Genomic DNA, 25252 nt, shown 5'->3' with positions numbered 1-25252 from the left:
AAAGAATGATGATTTTTTTTCAGTAGTTTTTCAAGATAATCTTCTGAAGCTTGGGTTGCTTTGGAGGGGGAAGAGGGGTCAAGATAATAACAAAAACCTATTCCAGGTAAATAAGCATATGTTCTTGCCTGCAGCAACGTTTCTCTAGCTTTTTCCCGTGCAGAGTGAACTGATAAAGACCTGCAGTATGTTTTTTGTACTTAATAGTTTTAACTGAAAATTTTCAAGCTTTTAATACTCTATAGTGGTGATTAATTTATTAAGCAGGTCTCATAGCTCAAATTGAGAGACTGTTCCCCTGGAAGAATATAGGGAAATGAGGCACTCAATGACTTGGGTTAAGTGGAAATTCACCTTAAAGTTCAAGGTCATGCATATTGTGGAAACTGTGCTTCAAAATGCCTGCCCTTCTCTGTCACGTGGGACTTCACTGTTTCTTCTGACTGGTCCTGTCTTGGGATCCATTTCCTCACAGTTCTTCATGTAGCAGTGACAAGAGCGGTCAAGACCACATCATTAACTTCAAGGGAGGAACTGCTGTTGAGAGTGGTGTTCTCCCTAGAGTAATTTTCTTTAAGAAAACTTGAGACCTGGACCAGTTGTGGAAGACTGGTAAAGATGAGAAGGAGAAAATAAGCACACTTGTGTATGTCCAGGAAAGATTTATCCCGCTTTATTTATTTAGCTTGGAAATAGTTACATGTAAACAGGGAAAAAACTTTTCTTCCAATTGCAGTGTCTTCTATGGCAACAGAACTTCCCTGTGGCTGAATTTCAGGTCCCGGTATCAGTAGAGCTCTGTTAGTTTCACTCGTTCTGTCACACCAGAATGAATCTGACTATGTCTTGATGTACTGATCAAACTTCTGTCCAATTACATACTTGTGAGTGGAATAAAGTGGCAAGCGCAAGCAAATTCAATTTACCTTGTTTCCACTTTATCTTGGGAAAAAAAATAGCCTCTGCCTCCAATGAAATTTGAATGCAAACGGGGTCTGCATTAATTTGCAGACAGTTGGTTTGTGAGATTGTTGTTGTTGTTGTTTTGATATTTTTTTATTATTATTTTGTTGGGTTTGGTTTTTGACAAAACAAAGCAAGCTCCTCCACCCCTCCCCAAACACACAAAAACCCAAAGCCAAACACCCATAAAGTATAAGTTATGCTTGAATGCATATATGGTTTTATCAGTTTCTTACATAAAAATGTCCACAGGTGCAAAAAGATGATTTTGTCCGAAATGTTGTTTCAAGAAAGCTTAGTTGTTTTTTTTAGCCTTTATCAGTCTTCCAGGTTGTAGGAGGTCTCTTTACACTGTCAGTATTTTAATGTGTCCTGTTGTAGGGTATGTGTTGACATAGAATGAAAGTCTCAACTGATAAATCTGGAGTAAATAGTTAATATTCCATGTATCAGACATAACATAATAAGTGGCTTTTTTAATGTATATTGCATTCCTTTCAAAAAACTACAGAGTTAAAATTCCAACTACTGTATTAAATTCTGCTAAATAGTTTTGTAAGATAAACAATGTATATCCATGTAGATACATTACTCAGATGTCAAAGATGCGTACACAAATGTTAACTATGCCAGAGAAACACCGTTTCCTGACAGCTAGGGAACTGGAGCAGAGTGAAGCTCTGAGTCCCCAGTGAGCTTTTATGTAATATTTTCTCACTCTGTAAATCATTTTGAACTGTATGGGTACAGCAGTATTATTCATCAGTCCTCTTTGGGCATAATGTAAGCAGTTCAGTGAGAGTGCTGTATTTTCAATAGTTTCAAAATATCGCCATGCAGCTTGGGGGGAAAATGTGCTAGTACAGGGAGTGCAGCATATGACATGTATTTTTAAAAGTTAAAATATTGCAAATAATATTACTATATACTAGTATGTTTTAAATACATAAGAGAAGCTATGTGTTAGTTCACTCTCATAAAAGATGTATGGCTTCTCTTCAGAGTGAGCAAGAAGTTATCATGTATATCGGAATCATACTGGAGTTAGGTAATAAGAGTCTGGACTGACCTTATTCATAGGAATACACCAATTCCTGAACAGTGACAGAAAGATAGACAAGGCAGACTTTTTTTTTCCTATTTTTTTAGAAATCATAAACGGGGAATTCACAGTTGTTTTTCTAGGAGTCTGCAAACTGTTGCAAGAAAAGGAATTAAGCTTAAATTGGTTTAACCCATCGAAATATGCCTTGCCTAATGTACTCCATTATCATGAATAATTCTGCCCTTTCACCTGTAAAGTGGTAGTAAATAATGAAAGAATTCAGATCTTGGAAATCAGGCGATCTTTGTTTTAGTAGCTGTGCCTTTGAATCTCATTCTGACCTTTAACAAAGGCTAGTTATCAACACCCAGGCAGCACCTGGCCATCGAGGGCGGTGGGGATGGGGGTGCTAACAGCAAGAGGAAAAACAGGACCATGAGGCAGTGTAGTGGAGAACTTGAGGAACGTTTTATTGCCCGATTGCTGAGCCCTCCCTGGAACTTTTAAATTATGTTAATAAAGAAATGCGAACAAAATTAAATTGTAGGAAAAAATTTTTGTACAAGGAGCTGCTTTTAGATAATGGAAGAATGAAATGGGATTGCTAGTTAATGTATTTGTAGCTGGTTTGGTGAGGTCAAGTCATTGCATAGAGAATTGCAAGGTGTTTTTTGGGGTTGGTTTGGTTTTTTTCCTTCCAATTGACAGCCTTGTACTCTTCCAAAGATGCTTTTGGTTGCATGAAGAGACTGATTCCAGGTAAGCAAATGCTCGATACTAATCTGGAATGTGAAGATTGTAATGTTTGATGGTTTTGGTGGTTTAGAGATTTGGACTCAAGACTTGAAGCCACAGACAAGATGTGGGTTTTTTTCCACCATTAGCTCACTCCTCCTTTCTTTCAAGCTCTCCTGTTTAGCTTGTAGAAAAAAATATTTGCTGGAATGGACAAAAAATACTTAGAACTTTGAAATGCTATCATTTTTAAACAATATTTTTTCCTCCCCAACCTCCCCCGATACTGCTGCTGAAAGATCTTTGTCCAAATATAAAATAGAAACAAATTGCCAAACCATGGAACACAAAATAAAACAGATTTCTTTTCCAGGGGGCTGTACCAGAGATGGGTGTTCTGCCTCCCGAGAACAAATGGCTGTCTTCATTAGCAAGCAGTAAGAGTAAATATGTAGACTAGAACATGATGCTGAGGACATTGTATTGCCAGCAAGGTCTAGTATAATCAGGAGATTTGTTTCAGAAGTGTGCTCCTCATACAAATGAAAACGGTAATGTGAACACACCCTTACTAGGAAGAATGTGGTTTTTAAGTAACTGTTTCAAGAATTTTGTTTGTCAGTCTTTCAGTTTTTTTGGTCTCACAAGTCTGTTACCAATAGTTTCTGGAGATGATTGCAGATATCGAACAGAAGATAAATCTGGTTTCCTGCATTTTTCAGGCAGACAGGGATGTCTGCCAGGCCAGCACTGAGCCAACCAGAAGCTGTGGCAATATGGGCAATATGAAACAGAATTTGAGTTAATGTTAGCATGCCTTTCAGTAGGTTCATTGACTTGATTTCTGTATTGTGCTAACTGAATCCATGCAGTTTCCAGTTGATTTGAAGTGATGACTGCTTTTGTCTGCAAAATGATTTCCAGACATATTCCTAAAGCTGCCAATAAACAGAACCACGGGTGAGAAGTGTGACTGCTGAATGAAAACAGTGGGTGAAAAGGCGGTTGCTAGAGGTTTGAAACCCTAGAGAATAGAAAAGAAAAAAAAAAACATATTAAAAGCATAAATAGACAAACACTGTGAGAAGGTAGCCAATTCCGATTTCTGAAAGGATGCCTTCAGTCTTGCAGTTGCACAGTGAGATGACTTGGCTGGTGAAAGTGCTGGGAGCAGAACAGCCCATTGTTTCTAAGATTGATTTGTCATTCAAGTTAGTATATGTAGAGCATTTATGATCTTATACAGGGCTGAAATCTTTGTTCATGCATTAATTATGAAGTAATTTTTACTTAATTGTTATAAACACCACTTCAGTACTATCACCATCTCGGGCTAGAGACCTCTGGAGTAGTCTTATATGTGCCTCAGTTTACTATGATCATGGAATCAAAATTTACTGTACCCAAAGCAAGGCCACACATAAACCTTTTTGGAGCAGGGTGGTAGTGGGTTTGTGTGGCAGTTTTGGGGTTTGGCTGTGGGTTTTTTGTGGGTTTTCTTTTATTTTGGGGGGAGGGGGAGGGGGGTGGATTCAGGGGTGATTTCTTTGAGAATCTGCTAGAAGCAAGGGGTTTGTGATACCATCTATATAACTTTTACTGGTCCAGCCATTTAAGAGAAACAACAATGTAATAAGGAGAGCTTCCTCACATCCTCAGCAGTTATTAGTGAACTGGACAGATTCTTTAAGGGATGAGATTAGCAGAAAATACAAACCTCTGACCCACAGATTCATACTAAAATTTCAGAAAGCATCCGGAGTTAACAGCATCATTGGTATAAATATCTGGCAGGAAAAAGGCTGTTTATTGCATAGAAAAAGTATGTGTAGAAAGTATGTCTTTTGTGGTCTTGTTTCTTAATATACTTAGACAACCCTTTCTATTGCACTGTTTAATTGCTTTGAGCAACATGAGAAAACTGGTGTTTTGCATAGCACGGTTAATTGAATCATGTGTAAGTGTTATCACAACCAATAGTTGTTAAATTTAGAGGGAAGGGGAGAAAAATATGCAAGTCCAACATTTCTGCTTTTGAGAGCATGTAACAGAAGTCATTGATGAAATGTACTATTCAATTGGACTAGTGACAAATGACAGTTGAGTAGGAGGTCATTGCAATTAATTTAGTGGGACAGCATTCAAAATACAGTCTCTTACTATGAACACTTTATCAGTTTCTCCATAGTTGGATGTAATGCTGAAATAAAACCGATCTATATGTGTTACCTTGGATTAGAAGCATAAACATACTGCTGTTCTCACCATTTAGTCTTGGTAATGCCCACATAGCCAGAATCCGATGTGGCCAGAACTTTGAGATGAGGCTCTTCAAGTCTTTCCTTACAGGAAGTGCTTCAAAGATCAAATGGTTTTTAAAATTAAAAAGCCAGATTTATTAAGAGTAACCACTGAATTACCTAACTCTGTAAGTACATTATATAGGTGAGAAAGAGCACAACTGGAAAAGATTTATAAATGTCTCTGTCCCCTTCTGCGTCCTGTCCTTCATCCTTTCAGAAGAGGTCCTTGCCCCAGGCCGGGTTTCAGTCAACGTGTTCATTTTAGGAATAGTGGCAAACTCTACCCAGCCTGGTCTAGTCATGGGGAATATTTTTCCTCGTCCCTGCTGAGAAGTGTGCGTTTTCCCCTACTGGTACCAGGAAGGGGAAGGCATGGTCCCTTCTGGAGCCACAGGTTCTCAGCACCACGCTGTGACTTTCCTCCCCAGTATACCACATAGTTTCTGGCATCTTATTTTTCAGTTATTCCCAGGAACAGCTGTAATACTAGAGGTCTGCCCCTATGTCCTTGTTTTCTTGGAATGGAACACAGACACTCGGGACAAACAGAACAGGTTTAGTCCATTTTAACATTAGCATCCATCTTCTGTTTGAAAATAACCAGTGGACAAATCAGTATGTAATGGGTGACAGTGATCAGATACTGGAGATGCATTTTAAATGAAAAGAAAAAATAATAAAACAAGAATTTGAAACTAGCTAGAGATTTCAGACAAACAGCAAAGTAAGATGAATCGTTTTCTGAGAAAAGATACTGTCTACAGGGAGAGCCTGGCCTCACTGCATAGTAGGTTTAAAGCAGAACAGAGAGAGAAATTCCTCTGCGTGTGCTTTGGCAGAATTATGAAATAAATAAAGAAATGTACTGGGTGGGAATACTTTTTCATGTTACAAATGGTTTGAAACAGTCTTAGTTTTATTGGCCAACTTCATACATAATTCTGAAACTGAGATGTTCTTGGCAAAAAAACATGCCTCAGCTTCTGTCTTGTTAGAAGATGCTGCTCCTCTTAGAGTTAATTTATTTTAGTTTGGTGTGATGTTAGCTGCAAGGCTTCTCTGCAGTACAGGCAGAATTTGGTTGTTCTGGGAGGAGAGGGTCAGGTACACAAAACCCCTGATGTGGAAGTAAACAGGGTGAGAAATGGCAAAATGGAGTACAGAAGGCAAGGGAAGAAGAAAAAGCTGCCGAGAGTGAAATTTCAGTTTTGCTGCTACATGCAGAAGGAGTGCTGGTTGCTGCTTCTAGAAGAGAGTCCTCTTTTTCCAGCAGTAGTGGCTGCCCCTGCAGCACCCTGAGCCTTCCCTGCTAGTGGCAGCTGCCAGCCGGACATGGCAGCGCTCTGACCTGGAAAAGGAGCCCTTTGCTCTTGGGCTGCGCAGCGGCGGTCTGTGCCCGGAGGTGCTCAGTACTGCTCTCACCAGAGGTTTAGAGTAGAGAGGAACAGAGGCTTCACCTTCTGTGTGCCAGTAAGGAAGGACTGAGTCTTACCCTGACTTGCCAGTTTGTCAGGTGACTAAACCAGGTCCTTCATTCTGGTTGCTGTTTTATCACCAGCACTTGTGTCTTCTCTATTCCAAAGACTTGATGGGATCACACTTAAGTATTCACAGCTGTGAACAGCACCTAAGGACTGATTTGATTTAATTCCATAGTAGTAGTGTGTGATTTGTAACATTTAGGTGTGATACATAATGATTTTATAATTGTGTGTAGTAGTGCACAAAATGACAGAATACTAAGTTAATAGCTGTGGTTTTATTAGCTTATTATTTAATTGATATATTAGGGTTTTAATAGTGGGTTTCTTAATAAATATTGTGTTGTTTTAAAGTAGTTATAACTTGGGCCTGCAGTGAAAGAGGGTGAGTCAGACCCATAAATAGGGCTGTATGTTGCTTGGGCTTAAGCCAGGTCTCAGGAGGGATGAATTCATGCAGGTCACTCCAGAAGAGCGTAGGTCTCTGAAAGCAAATGGACACATCGATGAATAAGCAAGATTAAAATCAGTGTATGTGTTTAACTCTCCAAAGAAATATGAAGAATTATGATTTTATAGTGGTAAGTGGAAACTCGCTTTGGAAACTGGATGTTCCAGTTTCAGAGAATACAATGTTTGTGTATTGATGTTAACATAGCAAACCTTCTGAAGTCACAACAATGAAGAATTGCATTTGCACTGTTGTCTCAATTGTGCATCAGTGTTTTGGCACGTCATGCAGATACTTTAAACAGAGATTTTATAGTTCAAGTCAAGGTTAAAGAGCAAATTCTTAACACAAATGTTTCTTATAAAATTGACTTCATTCTGGTAAATCAGAAAATAAACAAATTCTAGCATTAGCAACACCTGTAAATATTCTGTTTGAAAACATTCACGTCATCGGAAAAAAGAAGGCTGAAGGAAAATTTGCGAGGTTATCTAATCCATTGAAATGTCTCATAAATCTTAATCTCCACTTAAAAATCTCTAGTGCAATGGTTTCCAGAATTGCATTAAGTGGGATGATTCAGTTCTTCACTAACTTACAGTGAGAAAGAATTTCCTACTTCTGATTCATTTCCCTATCAGCAGTGAGAAGTCACCATTCTTGTCCTATTCAGTGGATTGTTATGTCCTCCTTTCACCTTTCTGGTAGCCTTTTTTTACACTTTGAAGTTTATTATCATGTATTTTCACAGTGAAGACACTTGTGGTTTTTTTTCTCTTTTCCCCACAGAACATTTTTTCTGAAGTTCTGAATATTGTTGCTGTGCTTGTGAGGGTCTTATGTATATGCAGATAGTGACACCACTGGGGAACATGGAGGGATTGCCTCATGTTTTGCATATGACATTCCTCTCTATATCTGCTGGTATCCAAACATGTTTAGTGGTTTGCGCATTTCTGCTCGACTGAAGCTAGTTCTCATTTTGAATTCGTTGCTTTGATTAGTCTTGCTGAAGTGTACTAGTCTGTCCAGGTTTTGAAGTGCAGATTGCTCCTTCTGCAGCACTTCGCCCATCTGCGCAGCCCAGAGCCAAGCCCCTTGTTTGTGAAATGATGCAACTTGGGTGCTTCCCTGTAAGCTGCAACCACTTCTCTGAAAGTCTTATGAGTAAAGATCGAATCTATTGTACCTGAACAAAGGGAAGATGAAAAAAGATGTGAAAGGTACAAGAATCCTCAGTCTATTTTCTATGAGGAAAGAAGGCACTGTAAGTAGTGTAATGTATTGTATCACTATTATCTAAGAAAAGTAGGGGGATTACCATAGAAGGCTGATCGATATGAATAAAGCTCCAAGAAATGTTTTTTGCTTTAAGATTGGTGCAAGTTGAAAACTTGCTGAGCAAAAATATTTAGAAATAAGGGCAATGGAACCGGCAGGAGTACAATGAGCCTAATCAATAGTAACAGGATAATCTGTCTTTGTGGTACACAAAGCAATAATCTGTTGTTCAGATTGATTAAATGCCTCGGCTCTGGTTCAATTATTAATCAATCTCTAAAACAGCTTATTGTGAGTACAATATACAATAGTAGAGATAAGGGATAGCAGTGACAGTGATATTAACAGAAAGTCAGGGAGAGTCTTTTTTTCATGATATGAAAAAAGCTGAGCTGAGGTGGGGTGGGGTGGGGTTTTTTGGCCAGGTTTTCTGTTGGTATGTGTATGAGGGGCTGGACTGCAGTGTCAAGTTGCAGAGCTCTACAAGGGTGTTGAAAGGTTGAGTTTACACAAATCACAGTGATTTTGATCTCTACACAAATGTAGCAAGTGCCATTGACTTGACAGTAAGAATGTGAAATACGAGGACTAAGAAATCAGGGAGCTGTTGACTAGAAAAAAAAAAAAAAAAAAGACTAGTTACTGTTTGGAAACATGCTTTTTGTCTGATTTATTCTTTGCAGGAATAACTTGTTTCAATGCTTGCTTACACCCCAGCTTATCTGAACAGCTGGCTAGCTTAGGCTTTCAACTTTTGTGCTTTTTGAGTTATGAGGAATCAAAAACTCCCTCGTATGTTTTTTGCATCCTGTGCCTGGGGCTTTGTAATTGCCAAAGGGGTGGGGGTTTTTCCCCAGTGATTTAGGTAGGTAGTGTTTTCACTTCAAAAGACAGGGTGAAAAGCCAAAGTTTCAATTGTCCAAATGGTCATTGCTGTCTGAAAGGGGGAATTTGGGGTTTGCTTTTTTTCTTTTTTGCATTTTTTTTACTGCAGAGGTTCAAATATACCTGTTTTACTGAATTTATGAATCAAACTTTTTATAAAATGCAGCATCACTTAAGAGCCTGAACAATAGCCTTTCAGTTGGCTCTCCTTTGAGTCCAGAGCTGGACCAAATAATTTCCTGAGATCCCTTTCAATTTGTCTTATTCTGGGAGTCAATGACTCAATAGTATGATGTGTAATAAAAAATATTTGGAATGTTAACCTTTAAATAGATTTGGTGCAACTGATGATAGGACTTGAGTTGATATTTATCTTTCTTTTTCAGAGTGCTTCCCTTCACTGACACTTAGGTTTCCTTGTAACATGAGCTTCTCTATCATGCTGTCTTCTCATGACTGCCAGTTATTCATAGACTCATTGAAAAACTCCAATTGTTTATTTTGGAAAAGGCCTTTAAGATAATTGAGTCTAACCATTAACCCACTGACAAGGCCACCACAAAAAACATGTCCCTAAGTGCCACATCTACACATCTTTTAAATACCTCCAGGGGTGGTGACTTAACCACTTCCCTGGGCAGCCTGTTCCAGTGCTTGGCAACTGTTTCAGTGAAGAAATTCTTCCTAATACCCAACCTAAGCCTCCTCTGGTGCAACTTGAGGCCGTTTCCTCTTGTCTGTCACTTGTTACTTGGGAGAAGACACTGGCACCCACCTTGCTACACCTCCTTTCAGGTAGTTGTGGAAGGCGATCAGGTGCATCCTGAGCCTTTATTACTCCAGGCTAAACAACCCCAGTTCCTTCAACAGCTCCCATAAGACTTGTTCTTTAAACACTTTCCCAGCTCTGTTGCCCATCTCTGGACACGCTCCAGCACCTCTACGTCCCTCTTGTAGTGAGGGGCCCAAAACTGCACACAGCATCTGAAGTGTGGCATCACCAGTGCTGAGTACAGGGGGACAATCGCTTCCCTAGTCCTGCTGGCCGCATCTTGGTTATGAGTCCTGCAGTACTTGGAAGAAATAAACGGTTCTCCACGATAGGAATAACGCTAGTCTCAGCACCCACTCTGAGGTTTCACACATACATGATGGATGACCTGCATGAGTAGTGATGCATTATGGTGAGAGTATAAATTTCATTGCATTCTCAGGCTTGACTTTTTTCCATTTGTGTTCTGTTTTGGGTTTGGTTTGAGTTTAATTTTGATTGTTGGGTTTTTATGTGGTTTGGTTGTTTGTGGTTTTTTTGTTAATGGTAGAATGAAATAATGAAGCTGGTGATAAAAGATGGCTAGAAAAATTCTAGAAGACTTATTACTAAACAACATTGGATGTGTTTGTTTTTTTCCTATCCAGCTGGCCATTAGGCCTTTCCAACTGTCAGCATCTCATGTAATCTCCTTTAATAGCAGCACATAATTAGCTTTATGCTGATCAGAGGCATTGGGGATGGTGGTGGTAATATTCAAATCTAAATATCAAAATCCCAAGGAAGATAGCTCAAAGAGACATATGTGTAAGCCAGCATTTATGACGCTTAGTCCTAAAGTCTGTAACTGTTGGTTTAGGCACATAAGCTTTGAACTATGGTATGGAAATTTATCAATTAAGAATCCACAGGAATTCTGGAAGGAAAGTACAGATGTCTCTCCAAATGGTGATATGTCACTTTTCCCCTCTCCCCGCCATGCATTCCTGTCCTCACTTCAAATATTGAATTTCTTCTTACGTGTTTAGTTTCTTATTTAAAAAAGGTACTGAAAATTACAGCCTTGACATTGCTCTAAAAGGATCAAATTGTCTGTTTTTCATCTCAGTCCACAGCCCTATATACACAATCTATATATGCGTACTTTACAGAAGCGTTTCCTTAATGGCCGTTACAGGATCACAGTTTTCTAGTACGTTTGGGGGGTGATTTGGGTCTGGTTATGTTTTACTGCATATATTTGATAAGTGATTTGTGTTTAAAGTTGCCTAGGTCAAATTGCTCCCAAACTCCAAAATTTTCATGTAATTCTGGAGTGTCAAAATTTGAGATGTTTTTCATATTTCTAGTCTATACACATCTTGAATCTGAAGCTTTGCCTCTGCAAATACACTAGCCATTGTTAGGAAAGCCATTGGAGACTGATGTACTGCAACTAGGACTTCATCATAAAAGTACAAATTTCTCTCAGTTATTTCAGAGAGCATTTCATTTGAACAGCTGTCTTCCAGAGGTATTCTGGCTTGCATATGGGATTGAACGAATCAGCTATTCAATATTCAAGGAGGTACCCAGCTAAGTAAGGGGCAGGATTTCAAACATTTCAGACATATATGTATTGACTAAATTTAGTAAATTATTTGGTCCATGGGCTGGCTGGATCCCAGACACCACTTTGTGACTCATTGCTTAAGGAGTCTGCGTGCTGAACATCAACCTGTATGTTCTGCCCCACAGTCAGCCAGAATAAACTGAACAGAACTTCAAAACGGAAATACACCTTGACAAGAAAAATTGTGTCCCTTGCATTAAGGTTCTTTAAAGCTGGAAGTGTCTTTGAACTTAGGCTTTCAGTTCTTCAATAAAAGATCACAGTTCCCTTTTTATTCTCTGGCATTGTAATCCATTTGAGGATTCTGTCAACACTTCTTTCAAAAACTGCATAAACCTGTTAAGATTTGTAGGAAAAAAAAAATCAATACAAGTTACCTTTTACTCATAACTTAAAGTTCACAGCCAGAGCTTCCTCCAGGAAGTGTTTCAGTACTAGAAAAGGAAAAGCAGACATCTCTTTCTTTATGGTTCCCTATTGAAAGCAATTACTGGTACCACTATAAGGATTATTTTTGGCCTAAGTTTTTGCTCAGGGGTTATTTTGGTTGTCTGTTACTTGCTCTAACTGACCAGAATGTAAGGACACATCTTAACTGACAGGACATTGGGATAGATACTGAGAGAGTAAGTGCAGCACTTGAAACGTTGACTAGATGAGAAGCATTTGGCTTCTCCCAAAAGAGATCTGTCAAGATTCATTGCAGGATCTATTCCTTACCTCCCTCCTTTAATTTTCTGCATCATTTAACTGGTGTTTTCTGTGGCAGAACTGCTCTGCACATCAGTGCTTCCCTTTATGTTTATTAATAAATAGTGGCTTCTGCTATACAAGATTTTTTGGCTTGTAGTGGTGAATATAATCTCTGTGGATTGCAGATACAAAGTAAAGATGACTCCCGGACCTTTTAATAAGAAACCAAAACCTGTTAATGATGCATGGGAAACAGCCTGTAGTTCAAATGGCAGTTCCCCCCTGCACTTCCTGCCCCGTGCTCCCCCCACCCTGCAATAAATTTAGTTTAAGGTAAAACTCTTTCCCTATTCTTTATGCTCATGTTTTCTGGATTCTCTCTGAAGCTTATTTCCTCCAACTAAATTTCTTACACCTTGAACCAGCTTTAGTCAAAGTGTAGGGTGGGGAAAAAGGGATGCTACACAAGTCAATTGAGGAGTAATATGTTAATGTACAAGAATAGGCAAGAATGTTTTATATAAAGCTGCATTCTTAAGAGTAGAATATTTTATATTCTGCTACAAAATAGTACTAAATATTTTGAGCCATTTAAATATTAGCACCAAGCTCTATATGTAAAGCTATTAGAATATTGTGACCCTACAAAGACCCTAAAAAGACTTGCTTTCATGTTAATTTTAACTGAGTTAACTCTTAAAGTTATTTGCTTTTCTTCCCTAATGCTCAACTATGAAATGAGAATGAAAAATCTGCCTAATGCTGTTTGTTGAAAGCCTTGAAAATATTCTCAGAGGTCAGCACAGATTGTCATCTCTAACCTAAGTATTGGCAATTTGAGGTGTATGCCCTACGAGACCTGAATGGGAAGTACCAAATTGGATAACTTGCACCAAAACAACTGGTGATTTTAAAAAGTATAGTTTTTTCCACACCCACCCACCCATACCCATACCCCTGCTGATGTGCTATGGTGGGTGGTGGCGGGGTAGGGTGTTAGGTACATTTCTGAAACTCTGTTACTCAATTCATGTCTGCTTATGGAATAGATTGCTACAATGCTTCGCTTTCCTCGTAAACATGCTTGCTGAAGAGGGGTACGGAGGACTCGGAATGTGAATTGCTAACAGTCATCTTTCAGACAAAAAATTCTGTTTTGCAGAAAAACGGGAGAATTGGAGAGCTGAGGATGACCTGCCAGTAGTTTTGCTGTTATTTGATCCTATGCTTTGTTTGAGGGTGTTATTTACTGCCTGTAGCTGCTGTCTGTTCCTTGTCATTTCCTTCTTGTAGTAGTCCTTCATTTTCATGCAGCAGAAAAGAGAACTTTCAGTACTGTAGAGATGGTGTGAAAAATTGTTATAGTACAAGTATCTTTAGTGTTAGTTTGTAACGTGATGCTTTTCAGGCTTGTTCCATTAATGACTGCTTAAGAAACAAAACCACCTGCATAATGTTTCAAAACTCCTTTTCAGTCTTTTTACTGATGTTCCTGCCATTACCTCTTATACGTGCAAAGTACTTCTAGGTGACTACTAATTGGATCTTTTGGGGAAGATCAGCAGAATTTCCCCTTTTCAGCAAAACCCAGTGGCTATAACTTGAGGCTACCCTAGATCACTGTAAGAATATCAGCCATGGGAATTTCACCCTGAAGAACAACCTTTATCTCGTGGCTGTCCCATGTTCATACATTTTGCCATTGAAAGGAACCTAGAGGATTCTATACCCAAGTGTTACGTGATGCAAAAAGTGGGCTGAATGAAATTAATATTTATATCAGTGAAAGTGAAAAGAAGTTTGTGTTGTGTGAAAGGTACACATTCGAAAAGAATACTGTATTGTGAATTCCTTTTGTCAACATTACCTTAATCTAGCAGCACTGGTTTGTATTATCTGTAATACTGAGATTGGTTTCTTACTAGTAGCTGCTTCTGTATTTTTCAGGCGTCAGTTGAATTAGTCTTGTTAACAGTCTTAGGAGGCTGCAGGCAGTTTGCACCTCCCGCTGCCAGAGTAGGTCATTTCCCAGCCATGCTCCTTGAAGTTTCTTTCTTTCCAGAGTTTATTTCAGGCACGGTCTAGAGGAACAGAATATGTCAATCCACTGAAGAAGGACAGAAACAAACAAAAATCTGCTGCTCTGTAACTCAAGTATCATTGCTCTTCTTTCAAGTAAGGTGAAAGACCTTCTAGGTAAATTATTTATCAGTCAGCTCTCTGAGCCACCTGGGAACGGACCCTGTTCAAGTTTGTCAGTTAAGGAATAAGTTCCAGGAGTGATTCTGAGCATCTTTGCATTTTTTGTCATGGAGTGGAGCCAGCTTTGCTGCTGGTCCTTATTGCCTTCTCTGATGTATCTAGTTACTGAACCTTTAAAACTTCAAGTGGAGTAAAATTACTGGAAGGACTAGCCAGTATGCTCTCTTTTGATAAGCAGTTTAACAACTACCAGATTTGGAGAGAGAGAAAATGAATTTCACTTTTGTGTCGAAGAAAATAAAGGCAGAAAGAGAGGTCCTTGAGGAACAAGTGGAGTATGGGAAGGTTATGGAGGTGGGTTAGAATGAAGAGAGAGCATCTGTTCATGCGCTGTTTGGAAGTTTGTATCTCTACTGATACATTAAAGCTATTTTGAAATGCTTTCACCACTTCCACCTCACCCCTAGAAGAGGAGCCAATTCATAAACTTAAATAGAGTATTGGTTATACAAAAGATTTTACACATCACAATTCAGGAGTTTTGTGGATTAAGTCCAAGTGGGAGACATTAAATTTTATTGGAAAACCATGAAACAAAACTAGTTTACAGTTTAAATCACTAGTATGACTTTTTTAGGACATTCATCAAAGTTTACTTACACATATTAAAATGAAGAAACACATTTGTTGAATGATTGCATTTCCTGGTGCCTCAGAAGCCCTTTTCGTTCCTCTCTGAAAGTTATTTACTTGGTTTTTTCTTGCTCAGTTGGGTATCATAATTGATAAAGTAAGATAATGATTTTGAATTCTGTTGATGCATCACTTAGAGAAGGTTGTTGTCTGAAATCAGTGTAAACAGTGCTGATAAAAGTAGAAGAAATTGAAGGCAAGGAAGAAAGCAGATGTAAACATTAGTGGACGCCAATAAGATTATTGATCTCTTTTCAGTTGCTTGACAGATAAAATGGCAAAGCAAAATGTCCAACTTCAGAAACATTGCTTGAAAATATGGGAACGTAGCAGCGGAGGAAAAAATGATGAATGCTACTTTGTTAAAGAGAGGAAAAACTTCAATCTTTTTGCATGAAGTATTCATAATTTTCCTTTTTGTTCTACAGACATTTAATAAGTGCTTGATAAAAATCCATTTAGCTGTAGTAGGCAAAATTCATGTTTAAGGACTTGGTTCATGGGTCATCTTCCAAGGCTTTGTATCATACTAGTTAAAAACTTTATCAGGTTCTGTACAACTGTTTAATGTTGGAGGCTTCAAGGAATTCTCAGAAGAAAGCGGTGAGGAATTTCATTTTGAGCAGTAGCACATATTGCAAGGAGGGTATGATGCATATGGATTCACATCAGTGCTGAACAGATTTTGTAAAAATGCCACTGGAGATATTGGTCTCAGAGGAGAAACCCATTATTCCAAATACATATATTCAGAATTACAATGAAACTACCCTCTGAGGGTTTCTGTAACGTTACATGTGAACTGTGAATGTTATTAAAAGGTAGGAAAGGGAGGAGAAAACACATGCTGCATGGTGTTAAACTATAGTTTATTGTCATGTGCAGGCAGTAACACATACATGTAAAGATGTTTCAGATGGAAAAAGAAAAGATGTCAGTGAAAATGCTATACATAAATTTTGGGGCTTTTAAAAATGCAATCTTACTTATTTAAAAAGAATTCATGAGTTCTGTTTCTTTAAAGATTTGGTGAAAAATGTGCAAATAAGAGATGGAGACAGACTTCTGCTGGTAGGTGCCAAACTCTTTTAACAACACCTTCAGCTGCCCCTACAAAATGCTCAGCTAGTCTGAATCTCTTTTGTAGTCTCTTACTTCTTTCTCTTATACACATCTGTATGCAAAGCACTACCCAGCAAAGTTTCTACTGGTTTCAAAGTTAAATTACCATAGCAGATTTCCATGTGCTTTTGGAGGGTGACAGAGGCAGGAGTTCTGTTCTCGAGGCAGGTACTGTTTCAAGAAAGATCTTTATTATTTATTACATCTATCCCTGGTGGAAGATTGCAATTACTATCCTACTTCCAGCGACTCTTTACCTGAATCATGACAGCTCTTAATTATGTGTGAAGGAAGTAGTTATATACAGAGAAATTTCTTAGAGCGAATTACCTAGGAGATATATTCAGGCTCAGAATGGTCTTCAGCAGGGCTATTCTTCTCGTGGTTCTCATTCTGTTGTTTTTGCTTCAGGAGCTGTGAAACTGCCTGAGTTATGATACTAGAATTTGCATTGGGAAGGAGTTTCTGCTCCATCCTTCCCAAAGTTTTTTCCTCTCTCTCTCTTTAGTTTTTTTAACTCGGATTTGGCCCTATCTATATTTCTTCTTTAAATATGCCTATTGCAGACTACTGCTGAGTAGTCTACTGCTGAGTGTGCTGCTCAAGGAAGCACAAAGAAATAAGTAACAAGCTTTCAAATTTCTGGTCAAGCTTAATAGGTTAAATCTTATTATTCAGCTACAAAAATTTTATTACCCTGCAGTTATAAATGTTGCATTTTCAGTTTAAGTATTTATTGGCAAAAATTATTAATGTCTGTACTTAGAGAAATGTATCACAGTGGTAGTCATGTTGGAGTTGATTTTCGAAATAATTTCAAGCCTGCAGAAGCTGGCATTTCAAAAATGTCCTATTCCAAGTCATACTAAATCCAAGATTATAGAGGATGTCCAGCTTCAAGACATTCTTAATGAACAAAGATAATTGAGCCAGGACAGATGTACTGCTTCCTGGTCCAGAATAGGTAGGCTGTTAGGAACTCTGCCATTTAATATAGGAGAATGAATTTCAAGTCCAGTTGCCGTTGAAAGGCAAGAAAAAGAAAGGAAGTTGAAGTCTGGCTTCTTTTATCCCACAGAAACACTATGTGGGGCAGTTGTGAAAAGATTTTAGCGTACAGACCATCTTAAGAGATTTCTGTTTCTGTGGGAAGTTTGGGCATTTGAACGGACATTTCCGGACAAGCTGTTTTCCCTGATAACTTCCAGAAAGCTCTCAATGTTGTACAAAAATAGAATTGTATTTTTTATAGATTATTTCCTGCCTGGCCTCTCTTCATTCAGGATTATTCAATTAGGGATGGTCACTCTTCATTTCTAATAAGTCTTTCTTAATTTATATATCAGCATGAGACTTATGATGGCTTGAAATAAACCTCATTTATTAAAGGTGACCCTGGCAGCACAAGGTAGGTTAAATTATAAAATGTGAAGAGTTTCAGGAAAGAGATAATCATTGGGGATTGCAGTGGTAACTTGATTTTGTAGATTGACTGTCATTGATGACCATTCTCCAATCAATGTGCTACAGGAAACGGCTACATGTGCACTGCTAGTTCATCTTTGTTTGCTATTGAGCCATCAGTGTAATTGTCAATAAAGAAGCTGGCCACTTGTTGGAAACCTTACATCCATAGATAGTACAGAATGTTCCTGTAAAAAGACAGTGGTATCCCAGCAGCATTAAAAGCTGAGTTTCAGACAGCCATGTAAGCATTTGCGCTCTGCAGTTTTTCTGCAGTAGGGCTAAGTGTTACAGGAACAAGGTCACCCTAGTGCCCTCAGTGGAAGGGAACAGTCCAGCTGCTTGGGGGACTAGAATTACAGGGCTTTTTTTCTGCCTAATTAGCAATATTACTCTATATTTTGCACATCCTTTTGCATGCATTAGGAAGAAGTCTGCAGGGAGCTCATTATGTTACCAGTCTTGTAGTTATAGGCTTGCAAAGCTGTAGCTTCAGGGATGCAGGAGGTGCGTTCACTCCAAGAAACTCCTTATCCAGACTGAAACACTGCTGAAAACTTGTAGGAACTCTGCAGGATGTCTCCTGTGGGGCATGCTTTATCCTGTCCTGCGTGTTCCTGTAGCGAAGCTGTCCAGATGAATCTTCCTTGACATATTTTCACTTTGAGATAATGGCTGAAGGCAGATTTTTTGATCATGTGTCATCTGCTAATGAGTTTTTAACCATTGAATGAGTCTGTGAAGAAAAAGGAGCCGATGAAACCTTGCTTATCACCGCCTTGGCATGGTTTTTCAGACCCTAGTGTAGTTCTGTGACTGGCGTATCCTAGGAATACAATTTAGTGTGAGGGCTTTTGATTTTTTTCTCCCCTCTTTAGTGGAGAGTGAAACATGACAGAATTTTTCTTTCTGAAAGCAAGACAGGAGTCTGTAAAGAAAGGGTATAGGGCAAGAGCTTATGACAACACTTTGAGGACAATAGCATGAACGTTTGTTTCAAGAAGGCCTATGTGATTCCATCTCATTCACTTCCCTTTGAGCTTTCCTCTTCTGAAGATAGGATCCTTAAGTCAAAAAAGATGGCACAACATACCTCATGGAATTATTTTTGTATAGCCAAGTCACACAGTCAAAACTGAAGAAAGTATTGTGCCATTATTTTCTGGCCATTGTGGAACTGCGCTAGCAACTGGTCCTCAAAAAGTGCGTATATCACTGCCCAATGAGGGTCACAGAGAATGTTGCATGCGAAATCCCAAGTGCTAGAGTTCATCAGCACTTGATGCAGAAATATTAATCACAGGTTTATAAGAAGATCCAAGGAGATTGCCATGTACTTTCCCCAGCTGATGAACTGCACCTCTCTTGCTTTCACTCCCACCAGATAAATGATTTTGGATTTATGTAGTCATTTTGGAGCACTACACGCCTGGCATCATCTCATTATCTTGTGGAAAAATTTACTTTCTAATTTAAGTGATCACAGACATAAAATGGTCTTATCAACGCACCTTTCACTGAAATACAAATGCACAGACCCCAGAATAACCCAGAATGAAAAGGACAGTTTCATTTTAGTGGAACGTAGTTTGAAAAGGGATAGTTTTTAACACTTGTAGTTTTGATTATAATTGCATTATGATATGCTTGATACATTTTTAAACTTATGCAAACATACTTTGTGTAAAATTAACAATGCACAGAAATATAAATAATGATTTTAACCATAGATAATTTTGTTATAAGAGTTTTTCTTCATTTATTTGGAAAAATTGTGCCAATGAGAACAGAAAGCTTAGTGGAGTAGTAGAGGTTTATGTCAGCATGGGATTTCTCTTCATCGATGTGAGCTGCCCCTTTTTGCAGCTTTCTGTTGCCTGTGTCACTTCAGCTTCTAGCAAACTGAGGAATACTCACTTGGTTCAAGTCTATTGCCACTTGCAATAGACTTAATTGCTTAGAAAAATATCTTTGCAAGGCAAAGCAAAAGCAGACAAAATGCTCCAAGGGTGCAGAAGAGTAGAATTCTGACAAAAAGAGAGATGGCCCAGAAGGTAAGCCATTTCAACGTACTATTCTTTCATTATCTAATGTGCGTTTAGTATAAATAAAAGAAAATAGACCAATACCAGCCATGCAATCTTCAGTGATACAAAATGTCTTGTTCGTGGAGGTTCAGGGAAAACTGTTGTGAGGTTTGACTGTAAAATTTTGGAAGACAAAAATTATTCATTTCTGCAATATACTATATATGTAACTCTAACATATTCCACCAAAACAGCTTTGATGGTTTTGTTGTTTGTTTTTTTTAATGTTATTTGAGTGTTTCTTTCAGGGTGGGTATTCCTTCTTCACTTCTGCTCTGTGGTTTGTAAGACAACAATGTGATCTTTTATAATTAGGATGTTAAAGATAAAGGATAGCTACTAAAATGCAGGGTACAGTGCATCCTGAAGTATTTATCAATCTCTATCCTAACAGCAAAGTGTTCACTAACTACATGTATGGCTGTCTGAACATTCAATCAGGCTTACCTACTGGGTTTTAGATTGCAAAACCGGCTCATCCCTAACTGTGTTGTCTGGAAATAAAGGTTACTTGTATATTCGTAGGTCTGTAAAGCTTTTAATTTACATGTTTACATGTAGTTTGTCTGGAGATGGGTGGACACCTGTGTTTATTTTCTAACTGCATTATTGCTGACCAGGAAAAGAATAAAGGCAAAAGACCCTTTCCTTGCTATTACTAGAAAAACTCTTGCACTGTTCAAATAGAAAAATGTTCTGTGTGTGCTTCTGAAAATATTTTCTGAATAACCTGCATCAGATTTCAAGCCAAGTGTTTATTCTGGGACAGATGAATAAATACAGGTGCTAGAGTGGAACTGTTTTAGAATGTGAGTGGCCTGTCGACCCTTGCAGCAAGCATTGCTGATCGCAGCCTTCTGCCACTGTCTGTCATGTCAGCATGTTACTTGGGTGGAAAAGTCCTCTGCTCCTTACAAAGCGCATACTTTCAAGTTCTAGAGTAGTTTGGTGATATTCAGTAAGCTAGGATGCCTAGGTTCAGTTGGTCATCACAAAGAAATGGTAGTTTTCTTTTTGACAGCTGTTACGAATTTTACTAATGTTATATCCATTTTTATATGGATTTGTCATGCATGTTACTAATCCTTTCTGTCCATGTATGTGTCTTCCGCAGAACATGTGGTTATGTCTTCGCTCATCCTCAAGAACATTTAAATGTGTATCAGATTTTGGAAAAGTCAGAGGTAGATTATTGTTCCCTACCACATAAGAAACCTCATCTCACTCCTTCAGAACAATCCCCCTGTCACTTGTCAATAACATAGGAAATCATGGGCTAGTCTTTGAGTCACAGAAAAATTACCAACTTGTGGCTGACATCAATATTATTAAAATAACTTTAAAACCCCTATGATTTTTGATGTCTCACTAAGCTATCGACTTCTTTTAAATTAATTGCATAATACCATACTTAAGGGAGCAGAACATAGATATTCTCAGTTGCAGGCTGAGCTAGAGTTTGGACCTGGAAGTAAAATTCACCTGCCAAGACTGAAAAATGATACACAGACATGAACAACATCAATCGCATCCACAAACGCTGTCTGAGACTGTCTGAGCCAGATCTTTAGCTGTTCTAGACTACTGATTCCTTGTGATAACACTGCTACAGCTGTGATAAGCTGCTATCAGCAAGGATTTTGGACAAGGAAAAATTAGTTTTACTGTCTCACTCCTTGAGAAAGAAATAACTAGGCAAACTCCCATCCTCTTCCCCCAACATATTTGTTTTCTTAGCCTAGATTAAGTTTGATTTCTGTCTAGAGATTTTGATTTGACTTCAGAGAAAAAAAGTGCATTTAGAAGTAAAAGGATGGAATTAAGCTGGAATGAGGGCTTAAATAAACTTAATGCTGTAGATGCTCAGGAATCCTGGCAATAGAAATACTGTGGATTTCTACAATCCAGGGCTAAGGAATGTGATCAGAAATGCTGACCAAAATACGTTTTGAGACACTGACACTTCTAAAGCTGCATCACTACCTGATTCCTCTTCTGACTACTGCTAACGGTTCCAGATTAGGTAATCTTTAGCAGAGCGGTCACCCCTTGTGTACCTTAATAGCTGTTCGAACAGGAGTACCTGATTAACTAGGTATCGAGCAATGGCAAATACCTAGCATAAGCATATGGTATAGGAAGATGTAACTCATAACTATCTCCATTAAGGTGTATGCAAATTTCGGCACATTTAGAAAACTTCTTGTGTAAATCTAGTATTAATATTTGGTTATCAACATTAATAAATTTGTATTTGTATCTGATAAAAGGAAGTGAGCATATTGTTCCTGTTTAGAAAAATGTGTGGAAGTTCACAGAAGTCAGTGCGTGCTCTACCTAGGAAGCATAGAGCAAAGGCCTCAATTTCTGAAAGAAAGATAGGTCATAGGATTTGCCATGAACTAGTCTGCAAATTATTTGAAAAAGGCTAAGGTACTTATAAGGCAGAAGAGTAATGTAAATTAATAACAGGAGTTAGGACCGCTTGTGCTATTGGCATTTATTTTGATATAACCCACAGAATTTCTGAGATTAGGCACTGCCCGAGCCGTTGAGAACTGGCATGCCAAGAGCTGTCAGCTCTCTTGGTATTTCCAAAGGAACTTGTCCCAAATATGTGCTGATGTCAGCAGCACAAATGTCTGCATAGTCAATTAAAATGCTTTTCAATTTTTTTTAAATACTGTAAATTCTGCAGTGTTGTTCTTCAGCTATCACCTTCTAAAGATGAAAAAGCTACTGAAAGCGCCCCTGTGTAAGTCAGAATACAAAATGTTCTTCTCATCCCAGTGACACTGTGGTGACAGTTCCAGTGGCAGCAAAAACTAGAGCAGCTTCGATACCAGCATGTGCTGTGCGCTGTGCTGAGCTGCTGGGCACGTGTTACAGATACCGGGTGGGCAGCAGGTCAGCAAGTCCTGGGTACGGGCATTTCCTCAAGTGAAGACGACCGCCGGCTTGAACATAATAGTGGCGATTATGAAATTGTCAGCTAATGGCAGCAGAAGGTTGAATTGCAACCTTGGTGTACAACAGAAGAATAGTTTAGTTTTCTTATTTTGCTTTTAGGTGATTGCAAAAGAACAATGTCTCCAGGAGAGACTCTTGGAGGACTTGGCAAATGTTTGTCGGGGAGCAAGTCTCATTTCTCATCACAACTTCTTCATCTTTTGCCTTTAGAAAGCAGTATCATGCGGTTCAGCAAATCTTGCCCCAGTACTGGAGAAGGATCTGTTTGGAGATGGTGGAAGAGGAGTCTCAGTGTCTACAAATACTTCAGCTATTACCGTGGAAGAACTGAAATACTGGCATTAATCTTTTTTCTTTTAGGAGGATAACTGGCATCAGGAGCGCCACTAGCTATTCTAGTCAGCAGCAAGGTGATTGATAAGGAAAATGCAAGCAGCGGGTGACAACTAACAGGCGCACTCCCTTAGACTACCTGCATACCCCAGGCCTGAGAGATTCGCCAGTCAGGTAACACACAGGTTTGCTTCTGGAAGCTAATTATTGTGTTTTAGGAGTAAAAAAAAAAACGAAAATTTGTTCACATGAGGGAAAATAATTGCTACAATTCTGTTTTGTTTAGTCACAAATAATTTGTTACGGGAATGATCAGCCTTAGTGTTTCTGGCTTTATTACTATGACAGGCTTCTAACTGTTTAGTCTGTGGGATGTAGAAGAGGTTGGGAAGCTGCTGAGAAATATGCTGTCACACGATGCCTGATTCATTATGCAGATAAAATTTATCAACTTCCCTCCTCCAGTTTATCCTATTTGGAAAGATGCATGAAAAATAAATGGCTGTTTCCAGTGAAAGCAAGTGCTACTTCATCTAGAATAAGCATTCTGTTGTTAAAAGATGTACATTATTAACCATTCTCTGCTACTGTTTGCAATCACGGCTTCTTCTCAGTCTTTCTCGCTCTGCTTCTTCTCTGCTCTACTTTCATTTTGTGAACCTTCCTCATTTGCCTACTAGCTTTTTTTTCAGATAATCTGTAAGGTGAAGAATGACCAGGCAGAACTCAAATGCCATTTTGTTATGCTTAATGGCTGATTAAAAAAGAGCTGGCCCATCTCTAGTGTTCACGCGCAAATGCTCTCTCTTGGGATTTTTAAATTGAGTCATAATTGCCTGTGCCAAAAGCTGTCAGTACAACAGGATAGAAGGCAGTCAGCTCTTCTCGGTGTTATGTAAAGTTGTCATTTTGGAAGAATGAGCAATGACAAAGAACTGTTGCAGTGCTTCTGTCTATTTTCACAGTAAACCATGATGTTCATGTTGCTTGTACTGTTGATCTCTTTTCTAATAAATTAAGTTTCTTTTGTAAGGAAAGAATTCAAAACAAAGCAATAGGAATTTAAGCACAATATACCTAAGGAAAGTAGGGCTGGATTTCTAGAAACATTTCTATCAAACAAGCAAGATCCTGCATGTAATATAGTAATGTATGAAAAGATGTAAGATTTCAATCTAAAACATGATATTGAGTGTATTGTTTCTACTGTGGTAAGCACATTAGTAGATGCTAATGTCTAGCTGTACATTAAAAGAAAAATTTAGTAGAAAACATTCTAAAGTGTATATAATATATACATACAACATAGTATGCTGACTTCCCCAATCATGTGAATTCATGGGTAATATAAGGCACAATTAATATTTGAAGTGTTTGAAATCTTAGCAGAGAATGCTATCGCTGACTTCTGTAGTATCCACTTTTTCAAGTGCACAACAGAATTCCTACTGATTTTGAGAACTCACTTCTCTGCTTTCTCATTAACATTCAAATAACTTGTAGGACAATTATTAATGAAAATTGACATTGTATAATCTAGCTCTGGAGCCACTGTTGCTTTTTAGAAAGCAGTAATTCAGTTTTAGGTCTCTGTAACCCACAAGGTAACGCTTCCAAAATTCTGTATTTCATAACCATAGCTGAAAATCAGTCTTCAGAGTTCCAGCATCTGTGGCAACGTGCGCATGCATTAATTTGCTGAGTCAATGTTCCAGCTTTCTGGTTCACCTCTTTTACTGAGGTGATAACAGCTTTTCTGAAGCTGTTCCGTAACAGATCTGGCTGCTTTCTCAACCAGTGACTCATTGTTTTGTATATTATGCTTTAAAAATTTCACAGGGGACAATCCGTCCCCATTAAATAGACATAACTTGCCTAGGTTGCTCATATGACTCCTGGTGCTATTACTTTTCTGTTGTTATCTGACTGCAGCTATCAACTATATAGATGTTACAGTAAGAAAATATATTCAGCTGACACACAAGCAGAAATCCACCTGACTGCAAGCTCTGTAAATCTGCCTTATAAATGCTGCTTGCCTTTATAAAATATTGAGCAAAACTAGAAATGGTGAAATTCTTCTGGAAAGCCACAAATGCTAGAGCATGGAGGAAGGTTTAGAGACAAAGTGTTAGATGCATGAGTTTACATAAATTGAGG

General features: G+C 38.5%; 1 long non-coding RNA gene across 1 annotated transcript in view; it reads left to right on the top strand.

Annotated features, from left to right (window-relative positions):
• Positions 1-23329, top strand: part of LOC130158864 (uncharacterized) — a 77684-nt gene extending 54355 nt beyond the window's left edge. Inside the window, exon 3 of the long non-coding RNA XR_008825512.1 lies at positions 23120-23329. This is a non-coding gene — a long non-coding RNA (uncharacterized LOC130158864). The remainder of the gene's footprint in view (positions 1-23119) is intronic.
• The last annotated feature ends 1923 nt before the right edge of the window (positions 23330-25252 follow it).

Source organism: Falco biarmicus, chromosome 14 (genome assembly GCF_023638135.1).
Source record: "Falco biarmicus isolate bFalBia1 chromosome 14, bFalBia1.pri, whole genome shotgun sequence".
NCBI lineage: Eukaryota > Metazoa > Chordata > Aves > Falconiformes > Falconidae > Falco > Falco biarmicus.
The sequence above is the reverse complement of the archived record's forward strand: the minus strand, read 5'-3'. Positions and strand labels throughout refer to the sequence as shown.